At 40.1% G+C, this 15,612-nt stretch overlaps 1 protein-coding gene across 1 annotated transcript in view; it reads left to right on the top strand.

The window, feature by feature from the left end:
* The window catches only part of ARHGAP6 (Rho GTPase activating protein 6), a 337,636-nt gene that overhangs the window by 22,966 nt on the left and 299,058 nt on the right, over window positions 1-15,612 (top strand). The gene's annotated exons all lie outside the window — the stretch shown is intronic.

Raw genomic sequence — 15,612 nt, 5'->3', positions numbered from 1 at the left:
TACTTGAAAGAAATAAGAATTTCAATTTTAAAGGAATAGAGTTGGCTCTCCTTAAAGGCTTGTATATCAGCTTTCCGTTGTTTTCTGATCCTGGGCTCCAAGTCTGCTTATACACATAGTAGGAGAGAACTGCTCACATGCAGGATTAATATTTATGGTGCCTTTATCTTGCTAGAATGTGCTGGACTTCGAAGTGCCATGCTTTGATTGTTCTTAAAAAAATGCAAGGCACTAGTCTGTAGGAGAAATACTTCTAGCCAGAAAATCAGAGACTTTTGTAGTAAGTTCTGCTATTTTTAGTTATTTTTTTTTTAATTAGAGAGATTAGTATGGCCAATGAATATGAAGCTATATCAAGCAGCATGCTGATTTGAATTGGCATGATTTCTTTATCAGTGGTGGTCTTATTTGAAACATGTCTTAACTTCTTATGGAATCAATTAAATATTACTTTGCAAATGATATGGTGTTTCAACAGATGTCCAAACACCATGCTCTTCCTAACAGGAAAAGGTCACAAATAAGTCAGCTTTAAAATTAGGGTTGGTCATGTAATGGTCATGAAAGAAATGCGGTCTTTTATACTGAAAAAATAGAAGGTATCCTGGTTCCTATTTTGGGACTGAAGCAATACAATTTTTTGTCAGGGAATCACAACACATGGTCCATTTTTAATACATGTGTTTATTTGAATAAAATGAAAACTAATATTCAATCAAAAAAGCTATAGTGCAATGCTGTCAGTCAGGACTCTGTTGTGGTCTCAGCTTGATGGTATTTATTTCTGTCTGTGATTGAGGTTTGTTTTTTCAGTTAATTTGCCTTCCCGCAGTAGGGAGACAGTATTTATTAGATCTTACCATGCTTAATCTAACATGAACACCTGCTGGGAAGCTGTAATACAGTGTCAACTGCAGTGGTGGGATAAGGACCTGATTTGTTTTTACTTGACACTGTTTCATATTTACCGTATTTCATTAAAAAAACATTTTGGAAATTTTGGTTTGGTGTGAATATTTATTTAAGCTGCCACATCAATTGCTGCTGTGTTTTACTTCCATAGGCAATGTCATGTCTGACCCCAGTATGTCCCTGCATGAGTCTCTTGGTAATCTTTTGTGTAAGACACGATCTACCTCCTTCCAGACTTCCTACATCCACGGGATTGTTTAATTTTGAGACTTCTTTCACTTCGGTCAGTACTTAGTGGCTTAGATAGATCTTCTTAGAGAGACCTGTTCATCCAGTGAGAGGAGTAAGTGATAGCGTTTAGGCAGTGTATTGCTCCTATGACTTAATCCAATATACTGAATTGGAAAGAAAAGCCAAACATATATGATTATTGGCACGTCTGTTGTGCTGTTTGCAACTGGTGAATTAGCACATGAATACATTTATAAGATAGTATTAATGACAAAGTATTTTTAGTCATCTTTGTATGGTGAATGGCATTTCTTTGCTTAGATGCCTTACCACACACCTTGGAAGCAGACAGCTGACATTCATGTTAGAAGTAACAGTGAACAGAATATTAATTACTGTCTTTACCTATACAAGCAATATTCTGTTCTATTCTATTCTATTCTATTCTATTCTATTCTATTCTATTCTATTCTATTCTATTCTGTTCTGTTCTGTTCTGTTCTGTTCTGTCCTGTCCTGTCCTGTCCTGTCCTGTCCTGTCCTGTCCTGTCCTGTCCTCCCCTCCCCTATTCCTGGAAGAAGGTTAAAAAAGGATAAAATTTATATAAAAAAGTGTATATTCTGTACATATTCAGAATGACAGAATGAATTGGTGACAGAATGGATCTTTAGGGCAACACAAGTTGAAAAAGTGGATTTTATCTCTAAGTACTGAGTGTTTACATTGATACTATATAATCAGATTTATGTGTATTTTTTTAAGCTTCCCTTGAATTGAAGGACATCACTCATTTTTACGTTTCTGTGTAAATATAATTTCATCTGTATATGCTGACATCAGAAAAAAAAGTACAATTGAAAAGATTTAAAAGAACTACAGCCATGTCACATTGCAAATATATTTCTTGCACATAAAATCATAGAATCCTTTTGGTTGGAAAAGACCTTTAAGATCATTGAGTCCAACAAGCTTATGTTCCTATATAGTTTCATGCATGAATAATTTGTGTACGTTCAAAATAAAGGACAAAATGTTTCCCACATTTAGCTTTGGCAGGCTAAATGGTATATGTGAAGACTGGACAAAAACAAAGATTCATTATTGGCCTCACATCTGAGGAAGCTCTAGAGCATAATATTTTCCTCCAAAGTCCTCTTCAAGCTTGTATTTAGTGAATTAGCTTCATATCTTACTACCCAGTGCTGTTCTAGCACAGGAGGAGGAGCTTTGCCTCACCAAACACTGACTGGCCAACTGAGACGTGTGCATGGTGTGTCTTGACATAAGTGCCACTTTTGGGCAGGGATGTGCTGGGGACCTGATCCCCATCTGCGACAATAAAGGAGCCATGTGAATAAGTTGAATATTGGTTCCCTTGTGCATATCTCTTTTCTATTTGTGTAGAGGTCAAGAGGCAAGGGGGTGGGAGCAGCAGGTCTGGTGCAAACCCATGTCCTGTCCCTGGGTAGGGACAAGAACCAGCTGTACCCAAGGATGCAGGGGAGCTCCTGAATTTGTCGCTGAAGAAGTACTCCACAGAGCTGGTTTAGCTGAAGATTTAGATTGGCTCTCTGTCTTAAATCCTTAGGGCTCTCCTGTGTATATGAAGAAAGCTCCAGATAACTGGTTTTATGATGTGACTTTCACAGGTGCTTTTTATTTTTGCATGTGATTGTGTATCCACTGCTTGTTCCAGCAACGACATTAGTGTGTTTAGAGTTATAGAAAGAATGGGTAGAGCATCATGCTAGAGAAATTGTGTGACTCTATAATTAGTGACTGCTTCCCACTTGACTTTTAGAGTCAAAGCTATACAAGCAATTTTATAATTAAAAGTTTCCAGTTTTGAATACTTGTATTTGCAAGTTTTGTGTTCCTGTTAGGTGGCCTCTCATATGGGATTGTGTTTACCAACTGCCAAAATGCTAAGGCTGAAAGAGAAGGATGGGATTTTTTTTTGTTTGCTTTTTTTACCAGTCCATCCTGATCAGAATTCTGGGAATACTCAAATAATACCAGTTACTTTGTTACATTTCTATACATGTGTGGAAATGTGGAGTTGTTGCACTTGCTTTTCTTGTTGTTTTGTTTGGCTTTGTTAATGGTGAGCTGCAAATGAAATGATTAAAATTCCACCCACTTCAGCACAGTCTGTATAAACATGGGCCTTCAGAAGGCCAGGGCTCTTTTTAGTTTTAATCTGAAAAATTTTCAGTCTCTGTTCAATGTCTTCGATACCTTGTTTCCACTCTGCTTCACAGTACTGGGCTCTGCTCCATTAAGATGGTTCAAATTGGTTCATGCTTCCCTAGCTCATGATAGTGGTTGGTGAGGTGTCCTCTCCTGTTCCCCATCCTCAGTTTCTCTGAAGTCCCCAGTTGTCTTTCAGAGCTCACTTGAATTTTGGCTCAGCTATTTTTGTGAAAATGTGTTCACTCTTCAAAATGGGTTTCATTTCTTTAGGATAAAATAACTCTGGGTTGCAAACAGCCTTCAGCAGTAAGGAACAGACTCCCTGACAAAACATAGCTACCTTGTAGTGATTTGGGGGCTCTCAGCAAGAAGGTTTTGGAAAGCTATCTTGTCTGTGATTGCTTCATGATGTTGCTAAAATGTACCTAGCCACATGCATGTGCTATGGGTATTCAAGCAAGCAAAATTGCCTTTAATGAAGGTAAAGAGGAGAAAAGAGGTCACTGGGACCAGTATCACCAAACTTGTAAAATTTATCTGTAAATACAGACAAAGATGTGAATAGAACCCATAATTTCATTAAGAATAAATTACAGTAAATTAGAAAGAAATAATATATTCAGTTGTGTTTTGTCCTCAGATACTTTTGGCTTTCTCAAATTTTGTCGCATATTCTTTTGGGGAAATTTTCCAGGTGCTAAGGATGACCAGTGCTGTCTATAGCTGAGTTGTAACTGCTTGTCTGCTTCTTGTCTGGGTCTTCAATTACATTTTTATTAGTGGTCTTTAAAAGATGTTTAGGTTTGGTTAGTTGAAGTGATTTTAATAATTGGCTTCAAACGTACTTAATTAGTAAGTGAGGGATTTGATTTAAAACTTTTTGGATTGTATTTTGTAGTTATTTTTCAAGATTGGTTTGTATTGATTGATAGCTGTTTCATGTGTTGAGTGTCAATGACAATATAATCTGTTCCTTAATTTGGTACTTCTTTTGCTATTCATAACTGCGTTATAAATGCAGAATGATGTATGTAGCATGTGGTCATATTTTACTTGTGGTGATGTCTTCTTGGAATTCAGTTCATAAGGCAGAAAGTCAGTGTTATAAAGTTGTTTAAATAATACAGAATTCCATACATGAGAAGCCCTAAAAGTGTCTAAAACATGCTTTTCTGTTGAAACTAAGGGAATTATCAGGCAATGAGTTAAACAACCCTATATGTCCATTGAAGTTCCCACTTTAATTTGGATCAGGAGTGTGCATTTTGAAACAGCTCTACTGGTCATCCGCACTGGCTGAACTTGGGTTCACATCCTAGAGCAGCCTTGGAGCCTGTGAATGGAATTACTCTTACATGAAATTAGACTACAAAATGCACTAGTGAGTATTCAGCCTACATCAGGTATGCTGGACATTTGAAAAAGCAATCTGTGCTTTCCTTCTACAGCTAAGGGAATAATTAAATTGTCAGAAATACTGGGCAGTACGTGTAGGCAGGACTACTTAGGTGTCTGAATGGACTGTTCTGTTCTTGGTTCCCATTTCTTTCACATTCTGGAGCTATGAGATATCAGCCTTTTCTGCCAAATTTTTATAGGTTTTGAGGGGGGAAAAAAAATCCTTTCTTCCAGTCAATTCCTCCTTTAAATGAACTAATTCTTGAACTGGGCCGAACTGAAGAAAATGTTCTTTTATTCAATCAGCAAAATAGTTTGTGATTGAGCATATCACTTTGCCTTATCACTTAGATGCATCCTACAGGTCCTTAGGCAGTTCATTCTCCAGTTCAGTGGTTTATCTTCTTCATAAATATCAGCAGCAGATGTGTGCTGTTTGAATTTGATCTCATTTATTTTAATACAATGAGAAAACTTAAGATTATAGTGAATAAGTTTTTAACATTCTAAGAGTTTGTTGTTTATTCTTTTGGGGAAGTTTTCTGGGTGCTAAGGGTGTCATACACTGTTTGTAGCTGCGTTACAACCACTTGTCTTCTTGTCTAAATAGATCTATTTAGAAAGAAAATAAATAAAAGCTATAGTTATCCATCTTATCCGTCACTTATAACTCTGTTGTTCAGAACTCTTGGATGCAAACCATACCTGACCCTTATTATTTCTGCTCATTCTCATCTTCAGCTATCAACAGTTTATTTTGGGAAAGACTTAAGTATGGGTGTTATTTTGCTAACAACCTTTCACTATAAAGATGAAATGCAAAAGATGCAAATAAATCATGCAACTTTTGTGTATTTTCTTTATCCTCATGCCCTCCCTTTCACTCCATGCCTTGTTTTCTTTTATTCTAAAATGTGACATGATGATGAGTTTCTCTTTCAGCCCATGGCTAGGATCACCACAGGCTAAGATATGATCTTGGAGTAAGTGAGCTACTTCTGTACTCATATCTGAGTCAGCCATGAAGTAAGCAAGGCAATGGGATGAGAAATCATGCTGTGCTGCATTCTGGGCATCACTTGTGTGGGTGTCCTGTATGCTCAGAGTTGTCTGTGTCTCCTAAGTGCTTCTGAGAGAGCTGGCATTGGGCTGGGGAGGGCATCACTCTCTCCCATGTCCCCAAAATAAAGCTAAGGAACAGGACATCTGTGTGCTGGGGAGTAAGAAGCATTTCTGTGACAATGGCTCACTGGTCTGCTCTGAGTGCATTCCTGAAACTGGCCTTGTGGGCTAGTGAGAACTTCAGGGAGAAGTGGGGGACTCTGTTTTGGGCTCATGACTTAGCACTGTGTGTCTCAGTGTGTGAGCCCCAGGCTGGAGCTGGCCAAGCCGGCAGTGTAGATACAACTTTTGTATAGACATCCCAGAGACCACAGCCTGTGTGCTCAGGAGGATGTAAGTTGATGAACTTGCCATTCTTGTGCTCACCTACCAAGAAGTCACAGTTGTCTGTATACACAACTAAAAAGGAAATAAAAATTGCACTTATTGCTTTTGGACTGTCGAGAGCCAAGGTAAGCACTGGTACTGAAAAAAAAAGAAGGCTTTTCTTTGTTTTAAGTGAGGTCTTTGCACAATCTGTGCTTTTGGCTACTAAGGAAAGAGTATGTCATTCTTCTAGATCATGAGTGCACTTGAACAATGTGTTAAGCATCACAGCCCTTCTGGGTAGGGAGTACTGTCAACTCTTGGCTTCTTTTCTCATAGAGGCTGGTCCCCAGTTTAGCTACAGCAGCACAATTTCACAGTATGTGCATGGAGTTTTATATCCATTTTTGACAAAGGTTTTATTTGGCACATTATGTGCTGTCATTTGATACTACAATTTTATATTCTTCACTTCCCCTCCTCCCCTGCCCCTACTGTGGTTTTGACATCAGTCAAAGTTGCTCTATGGCTGTTTACAGCTATTTACCTTTTTCACAAGTCTTGGTCAATATGGTTTATATTTTCTTCCAGATTGTTGTGTTATGCTTTCAGGTCATTAATCTCTACATTCCCTTCCCAGGGAGGTCGTGGAGGATCAGACCTCAGAGGTCTCCTGGAATTTTCTTTAGCAGAGTCCAAGGTCATGAGTTTGAATGCATTGCTTGAATATTCATCCAGCAAGACCTTTGGATATGCAGTGACTGAACTCAGCTGAGCATGGCTGCTTGCAGCAGTTGTGATCAGTCTTTGTTTATTTAACCCAGGCTGTACTTTAAAGAGGCTTTGGTTACAGGCATATTTGGAATCCTATATAGATCGCAAAGGCACTGATGTCCTTGTATTGTCTCTGAGTATCTTTAGTGCTGCTGAGCAAAAAGGGAGGCTCTGTTCTTTTCACATAGTTATATAATTAATGAGGTATTCTAACAGCTTTTAGATATTACTTGGAGAGATTCTAAGTGAAGTTACACAGGGTCAACATTTCAGAAAAATGTGAGACTACATTTTATAGCTGAGGGAGTAAGACATACGCATTACCAGTTCTGGTAGAATTTAAGTTTAGATTAAAATGTCTGTAGCTCTTTTGATTTCAGGAGGAGCTCTCTCCCAAATGTGCTGGGCTAAAAACTGTTTTCCAGATTCTGCTGTCAGACAACTCCAGGACTTGCCAGCGCGTGAACTTTGTCAAACTGCAGACAACTGATTCTGATAACGCTGCGGGCGGTTTCCCTGTGGCTATTTTGATCCTTGTGACAGAAAGGAAAATGGTAAAAATCACATATGTTTCCACTTAAATTTATTCTGGGATGACATGAACAGTTATAAAAGCTAGTTCACAAATATTCATTGGGAAGGAGAGATAGAAACAAAAAAAAACTGGAGCAGAGGACCGGAGGCACAGGGGTAGGATAGCTTTATCCTAAACCCAGCCCCTGCAGAGACCCTGGTTTGGAACGTGGACCCATCTAGCAGAAGAGAGGGAGATGGATTTTGGATGTCTCCTGGGAGATTTATTGTAGGACATATTGGGAATGGTCATTCTACTTTTCATACATGTTAAAAGGTTGTTTCTTTAAAAACTACACATAAATGGGAGAAATCTGCCAGATCTGCACTGTTCGGCACTGCAGAGTTTTTGAGAGGTAGATGCTCAGAGCAGGCTTGGTGTGCATCTGTAGGTCTGTGGGGTACAGGGTCTTTGGGTGTAAACTCAGGATGACTTGGAATATCAGACAAAGAAATAGAGTTTCGTGGCTCACTTGTGATCATGTTGTCTCTCCAGCCTGCTGCGATGGAGAAGTCCCTGTCCCATTCCCTGCTCATCGGTCGCTCCCACCAGTGTGGCACCACTCCAGGCGGCTGGCAGAGCTGCTTCTGGGACCCACGTTTTGTTAAGTCTCAGCCAGCCAGGTTATCTGCCAGTATTGTGCTCTCTTAATGTGGCTATTTCTGCTGAAAAGGTGCCAGAATACTCCTGGGAGCAGCCGTACCAGCAGCCCAGGGCAGGCGCTAATCTCCAGTGACAGGGAGATGACAGGCAGCTGGGGCAGGCCAGGGGCAGTAACCTTTGCCACCAGCACAGCTGGCATTGCAGAGCGACAAATACCTCAGTGTTGGGAAGGCATTTAATACCCACTGTGCTTTTATTTCTCATTATGTGTAACGAATATGTTATATTTAATTTATGCAGTGAGAAATTTTTGTGCTGGAGATGAAACTCTTATTATTACAGTTCAGTTTTGCAATATCCGTAAATTCTACATGGGGTATCACTCTGCAGTAGGAATAGTTGCAATGTAATTGTAGACTCCATTGCAGCCATTTGAGACATTTTGAGAGGTATGGCAAAAAGTGTTAAGAAATGCAGTATTTGGACATCACTAGAAGGTAGTGCACACTACTCAAGAAGGTCTGCGCTAGTCGGACCATGAGCTGTGGAGTCGGTCATTCTGGTCCTGCCTGTGGCTAATGCTCAGTGCTGTAGAAGAAGATGAAAAATTCATAATGCAAGTGTGTGGGCCTGTGTGAATACAATTACAGAAGGAATTAACACATAGTAACTTCAAAGGGCACTCTCGAGCAAGCAGAAAATTACAGTTTAGCCAATGGAGTCTGTTGTCTCAAGACATTTGTCCATGTTGCCTTATAGGTCACAGTCTGTTTTTTCCAGAGTACACTGTCTAAATGGTGCAACCCCAATTTCAGTTACTCAGCTAGCCCTGACACACATCCCTGAGAAACACTCATTATTCTTTGGCTTCACTCTTCTTTTTACTTTTTATTTATTCAAACAGATTACATTCCCATTTGGATGGGATTAGCTGTGGTTTGAAAGTATTGCTGTGGTTTGTCCTGTGAAAATGAGTGTAGTATTTAGCTGAGCGATGTCTGTTTCATGACCTGAAACATCTTGGATAGAGCACACCAGAGTGTCAACATTTGTATCTAACTAGATTTCCTGTCGTATAAAGACATGAGGCACATTTGGGTACTTCTCATGAACTTTCCCATGGGGAGAACACAGAATTTGGGGTTTTCTTTATAGCTTTTCTAGGAAACAGAAATGTTTTTTTTTTTTCTCCCTCGCTGTTGAGCTTCTGATTAACATCAACGAATGTATCCAGAACAGTCTAAAACGTAGTGCTCAACATTTTGCTGTTATGGGGCACATGAGAGCATCCTGGTGGAGTGACCTGCATGCACGTGCATGTCCCCAGTGTGCCCTCATCCTGTGCCACTGCTTATGCAGCCCAATGAAACTCATACATAGCTGTTTTTCCAACAACTGTTTAGGATTAAAAATAACCAAATAAGTGAAACAGATGTGATTTATATTTAATGCTTATTTGTGCCATTTAGTATAGCACATCAAAATTTTCTTAAAGAGACATGATGATGCACCTTGGCTTCCAAATTCATTTTTCAGAACACAAAACAGAGTGTTTAAGCCCCTGTAAATAGCTCTGTTGCTGCTATGAACATGAACTATTTTTCCTAATTTCATTTAACAGTTTTATTTTGGATACAAGTGATTTTGTTAGTGTTGGAAACCCGTGCACAATAACATAGCTCTGGATATTGAAGGACTGAAACTCTAATTGACTGGCCATGTCTCTCTGAAGACAAAGTGCAATGTAAACAAGAAAACACAAACCATAAATGGTGAAAAAGTTACTTTTGAAGGTTAACCTCCTGAGCTAGACTACTGAAAATTTGCACTGTAACCAACCTCAGCATTAATGCACACCAGTATTTCTGTAGGAAACAAACAAGTTTTTTTCCTCTGTAGTGGAGGTATTGTTAAAACACTGTGTAACTGCTTTATGCTATGTATGTGTTCCTTAGCACAAATTAAATTGTTCCTTGACTCAAATAAAAGTAAAATGTGCTGATATTCAAATGGACAAAGTTAAAAAATAGGGTGAAAATTACACTAACCTCTTCTTGACTTATTCACCTTTTGAGAAGCCCCATTCCACCTCCACAGGGGACACTTGTGCCCATCTGAGACCACTTCTTTGCTAAGGAGGATTTTAGGAAGAATAGGAGGCCTTGTTGCCACTTCGGTTTCTTGAATACTGAGCAGCAACCACAGACACAACTAGATGGCAGGTTGTAAGCCTGGGTTGCAGGTTTATCTCTTCAGGCATGTGAACTCAGGTAATCTTGACAATTTCCCAACTCTGCTTCCTTAAGTTACATATTTAAGGTATGACTTTGTTTCATAATACCGAGTATCTACAGCCTTAAATGGTAAATGTCTGTTCCTGTTTACAGTGCTTTATACTGTGTGTTAGTATAATAAAAGGGCTGCCTTTAGTAATCCATGGTATTTTTGATGTCCTGATTCAGCCTGTATCTCTCATCTAAGAGTTTTAATTCACAGATCCTGAAGAAACTTGTGGCTGGGATTGAGTACAATGACCAGTGCAGAATTCAGCAGCAGAAATGTGAAAAACCTTGTTTGGTGTGTCTCTATATTTCTGTGCATTCTGGCCTTTCTGCCAGGAGCAAAATATCCTTTGCTACCTTCAAGGACTTGCTTGTGACAGAGACTGCTCTCATCAGCTGTATCCCATCAGTTCATGGTGTTCCTGCTCTGTAGATAAAAGTCTTGTTGCATGGTCCTGTGGACCAGATATAATGCCATCAGTAGTCAGAGAGAAAAGTCAGTGAACTTTGTGTCAAACCCTTTCTCAGGAGCTGGACCTACACCAAAGAACCCTCATTCCCACAAGAAAACAGTATGATCTCAAAACTCTCCGTGTTTGCAGCTGACTCCAGCTCCCATGATATAGTTTATCTCATCCATGGTAAACACTGAGAACCAAAGCTTACTACTTTTTCAAGCTGAACCTAACAGAGGAGAATTTGTTCTTTTTTTTTTTTTTCTATTTTAGGGCCTTCTATTTTTATACTGCAATGAAAAGCAGTACCTAGTACTTAACAGCAAACCTCTGAATTCTAAATGCAGTTCCCTCTCAGGATCAAGGGACTGGAGACTGGTTCCTCATATTGATTTTTCCTAGACTTTTCCAATCCCTTTGAGCCAGTGAATAAATTGCCCCTGTGTTTTCTTGCCTATAGTATGTCCTTATCATACTCCACAGCTGAAGCCGTTTCTCAGAGAGCAGGAAATAGTTTTCCCAAATGGGTATTTGTAGTATTTTCTTGATGAGGATGGGCTCCTGAACTTTTCCCAGTTACCTATATATAGATTTTTTAAAAATTGGAATTAGTCCAATCCATTATTTTATCTCTGTTACTCTTTAAATACATTCAGATATATACAATCAAGGTGGTAGACAGTTTTATACAAGAATCCAGCATTGAGAGAAGGGTGATTCTTTGATGCTAAAAGAGGGGATTGTGAGCATTTTAGATATATAAATGAAGCCACTGGCTTTTTGTGTTTCAAATTGCTGTGTAAAGACATTTAAAGCCTCCTGTAGTCATTGGATTCCTCTAACTGGATCCAGGGATATCACACAGAGCTGCAAAAAACATTTTATGATCAAGGCTGCTATCTGGTGATGCAGTCTTTGGAAGAACTCTTTGATGCTTTCCAACAACTCTTTACATTTTAAGCTATATCAATGGTTTTAAAAAAACATTCCGAAGGTCTAGTAGCATTTCAAGAGAACCCTCAGGGCAAGGGAGTGCAGAATCAAACAGCCAAATAGAGATGAGGCTGCTGTGGCCCTGTGTCCCCAGGTCCAGCATGATATTCCCACTAGGCACACATGCACACTGTATATATGTGTGTGTGTACATGCTTATATATACACATGGATCAACACAGACAGAGGACACACAGCGGTCACACAAACATGAGTGGCATAGGTGACCTGATGCTGTTTCTCCTCTTCAGCATCTTAAGATGTAAGTAAAATATAGACATCTATATAGCACATCTGTGTAGACATATATAAGCATATGTATTCACATACATGTTCTCAGTCTAGGCTGTAGCTGCCCCTGGATCCCAGTCTCCCCATTTGGTGGCAGCTGGGTGTGTAAGCCCCTGAGGTGCAGCCCTTCTGAAGTTGCTGGCACCCCAGCCACATGGACCTCTCTGCCCTTGGTCCAGCTCCAGCTGCTGCACTCACGCACGTGCAAACAGAAAAGGCTGCCCATGGGGACAATCCCCTCCCATGATGGTTTGGGGTGTGGTGAATGTCTCTTCCTTGTGCCTGTGGTAATCAGTATTTAATCAGCCACCCTAACAAAGAGGCTCTGTGCTCAGGCTGCACACCTCAACTGAGATGTTACCTTCATTTTTCTCTCCAAACTCGTGGGACAGGCACCAAACCACTTGTACACAGGTGAGGTGATACCTGTAGTTTAGGTGTACAGCGTACTCATTTCCATAAGAACCCTGTTGAATATTTGTTATGACATTGTGGGTTTTTTGTGTTTGTTTGTTTGTTTGTTTGGTTTTTTTGTTTTTTGTTTTTTGTTTTTTGTTTTCCTTTCCTGGAAAGCTGAGTGTAAATTCCATTTGATGCTTGATTGCTGGGATTTGCTCCCACTGTCTTCATGCTGCTCAGAGAGTCTTGGCTGCACAGGCAGATAGCTTTTGAAAAGCTACAGCTAAAACCTCACACCCCTGTGGCAGATTGCTGGAAGGCTTTCAGAAAAGCTTTGAGCTATTCAGTGGGAAACAATGAGAGTGACCTGTTGGCCCTGGAAAGATGACTTGGTACCCTGGAAAGAAGGAGGTCTTGGTGTGTGTCATATTACCCTGAGTCAGCTTTATCACTGAGAAGATTTAATGATAAAAGCATGTTTACTCAAAACACAGATTTACAGGAACGGGATGAAGTCACTAAAAAAGTTAAAATCACAAAAACATATTACTTAAAGCAAATTCTTCTTTCCTACTTCAGCATTTCAGGTCACTTGTAAGGCTAGTTAGCTCCTTTGCAGCCTGGTCTGCAAAGTAGTTGGAATTAAGTGAATTATAAGTGTCTGGCTTCTGGGTAGTTCCCAGAGAGAGCTGCTTTGGGTGATCCTCTCCGTCGCTGTCTCAAGAGGGAAGGAGCTCCTGCCTCTCTCCTCCTTCTGTCCCTGGTCTTGTTCCCTGTGGTGGGCCATTAGTCAGCATGACATGATGGTGGTAGACCAAACTCAATCACACCCACCATCTCACCACAGTGGCTTGATGAGCATTGCTACATACCAGTGTGTTAAATAGGCATTAAACTGCTTTCTTTTGTCAGGTTTTGGTACTCTTAACATAGTGTGAATTAAAAGTTTTGTTTATTGAGAAACATGAGGAAAGTAGAACAGCATGCCTAGGCACTGTGATCTTTTACCATCTAATAGATGAAGGGTAACATCTCCTAGGACCCTGCCAGAGTCAAGTCTGGTTTCTTACTGAGTTTGTTTTATTTTGCTGCACTGAAAGCGATCTCTTATGAAGTGAAAATATTGAAGAGAGAAACCTTAAAGAAAAGCAAGTAAGCTTATTAGAATTTTTGAGCTTAGGATCTGTTTTTTAGAACTCAAAGTATTCAACACTTGATTTGAATTAAAGCACAAGCCCCTAGGCTGAATCTGTGACTAAAACTGAAGGAAAAGATAAAAGGTAGACTGACTGGCATATATTAAAATCATGGTTCTTTTTGCATTTAGGTGGAAATTATGTCCAAAATTGAGTGAAATTAGTTGATCCAAGGTGACCTTTTCAGTTCATTGCACTGATTGGGTATCCTGTAGGATGAGACAGTTCTGGGCCAGAATCGTGGGGATTAATGCCACCGGAAAGATGTATTCATTCATGCTTAGTAAGATTGTCCTGAGTTGCAAGCCATTAAACTGTTAGTATTTCAAATATCAACGTTTAGTCTGAAACAGTAAGCTAGTCTTAAAATTAGAATAGAATCATAAAATTGATTCAATTGAAAGAGACCGTCAGGATCATTGAGTCCAACCATAACCGAACTCTAGCATTAAACTATGACCCTAAGAACCTAATCTAAATGCCTTTTAACCTCCCCAGGGATGGTGACTCCATCACTTCCCTGGGCAGCCTGTTCCAATGCCTGAGAACTCTTTCCATGAAGAAATGTTTCCTAATATCCAATCTAAACCTCCCCTGGTGCAACTTGAGGCCATTTCCTCTCGCCCTATCACTTGCTACTTGGGAGAAGAGACCAACCCCCTCCATGCTACAACCTCCTTTCAGGTAGCTGAAGAGAGCAATAAGGTCTCCCTTCAGCCTTCTTTGCTCCAGGCTGAACAGCCCCAGTTCCCTCCACCGCTCCTCATCAGAATTGTGCTCCAGACCCCTCACCAGCTTCATCCCCCTTCTCTGAACTCTCTCCAGCACCTCAATGTCCTTCTTATGATGAGGGGCCCAAAATTGAACATAAGATTCAAGGTGCGGCCTCACCAGTGCCAAGTACAGTGGCATGATCACTTCTCTGGTCCTGCTGGCCACACTATTCCTGATACAAGCCAGGATGCTGTTGGCCTTTTTGACCACCTGGGCACACTGCTGGCTCATATTCAGATATCTGTCAATCAACACCCCCAGATCCCTTTCCACCAGGTAGCTTTCCAACCACTCTTCCCTGAGCCTGTAGTGCTGCCTGGGGTTGTTGGGACCCAAAATAGTTTTCATTATGTAACGATGGGAGTGCTTGCAGGTATTTGCAATGCCAACCAGCTGTGGCAACATTATCTGTAGTCCTCAGATTGGACCTACCTAAATATTTTTTGTAGCCTACATGTGTGAGCCCAGAAATATAAATACTGAAGACTGGCTGAGTTGTGATAGCTGCTGATGTGCATGGTCTTGCTCCATGGAAGTATACTCATTTAAGTAGTTTCTTCCATCTGCCAGCTCTTGCTGCAGGTGTAGGCTGGAAGCAATGCTGTTAGAGAGAGGAGAATTCTGAGTCTTCAGTGCTTGGCTGGTTGACTTCTTCTCAACATTTTTTTTTCCTTGTCTTTGAGAACCATCTCATATGAACCTCAGCTGAACTGCTGAAAGCTCTGATGTCCTTTGTGGGACTGTCAGGCCTCTTGAGTTTTTCTTTTAAAGTGCAAGGAGATTTCCCAGTGACTACTATGTTGATAGCATTTTTTGAAAACCGTGTAAGGAGTTATTTATTTTTTACCGTTGAAAACACTGGATTGAAATGAAGAAGCAGGAACTTGGCCTTTTTAAAATGCCAAATATTGATTTTTTTTCCCGTATTCATAAATAGGATTTAGCAGTTGGTAATCAATATTTATGACCTTTTGTGTATTTGTGGGATGCTTCACCAGATGCAAAGCAATTAATTGCTTCTAGCAGCACTACTCGCCTAATCGGTTTTGATGGTGACTAGAGGGGAATATGGATATTCTCCTGGGCAATGATTAGGCTCCATGGATCT

Source organism: Nesoenas mayeri, assembly GCF_963082525.1.
Source record: "Nesoenas mayeri genome assembly, chromosome: 1".
Taxonomy (NCBI): Eukaryota; Metazoa; Chordata; class Aves; order Columbiformes; family Columbidae; genus Nesoenas; species Nesoenas mayeri.
This window is presented reverse-complemented; position numbering and strand designations above follow the sequence as displayed.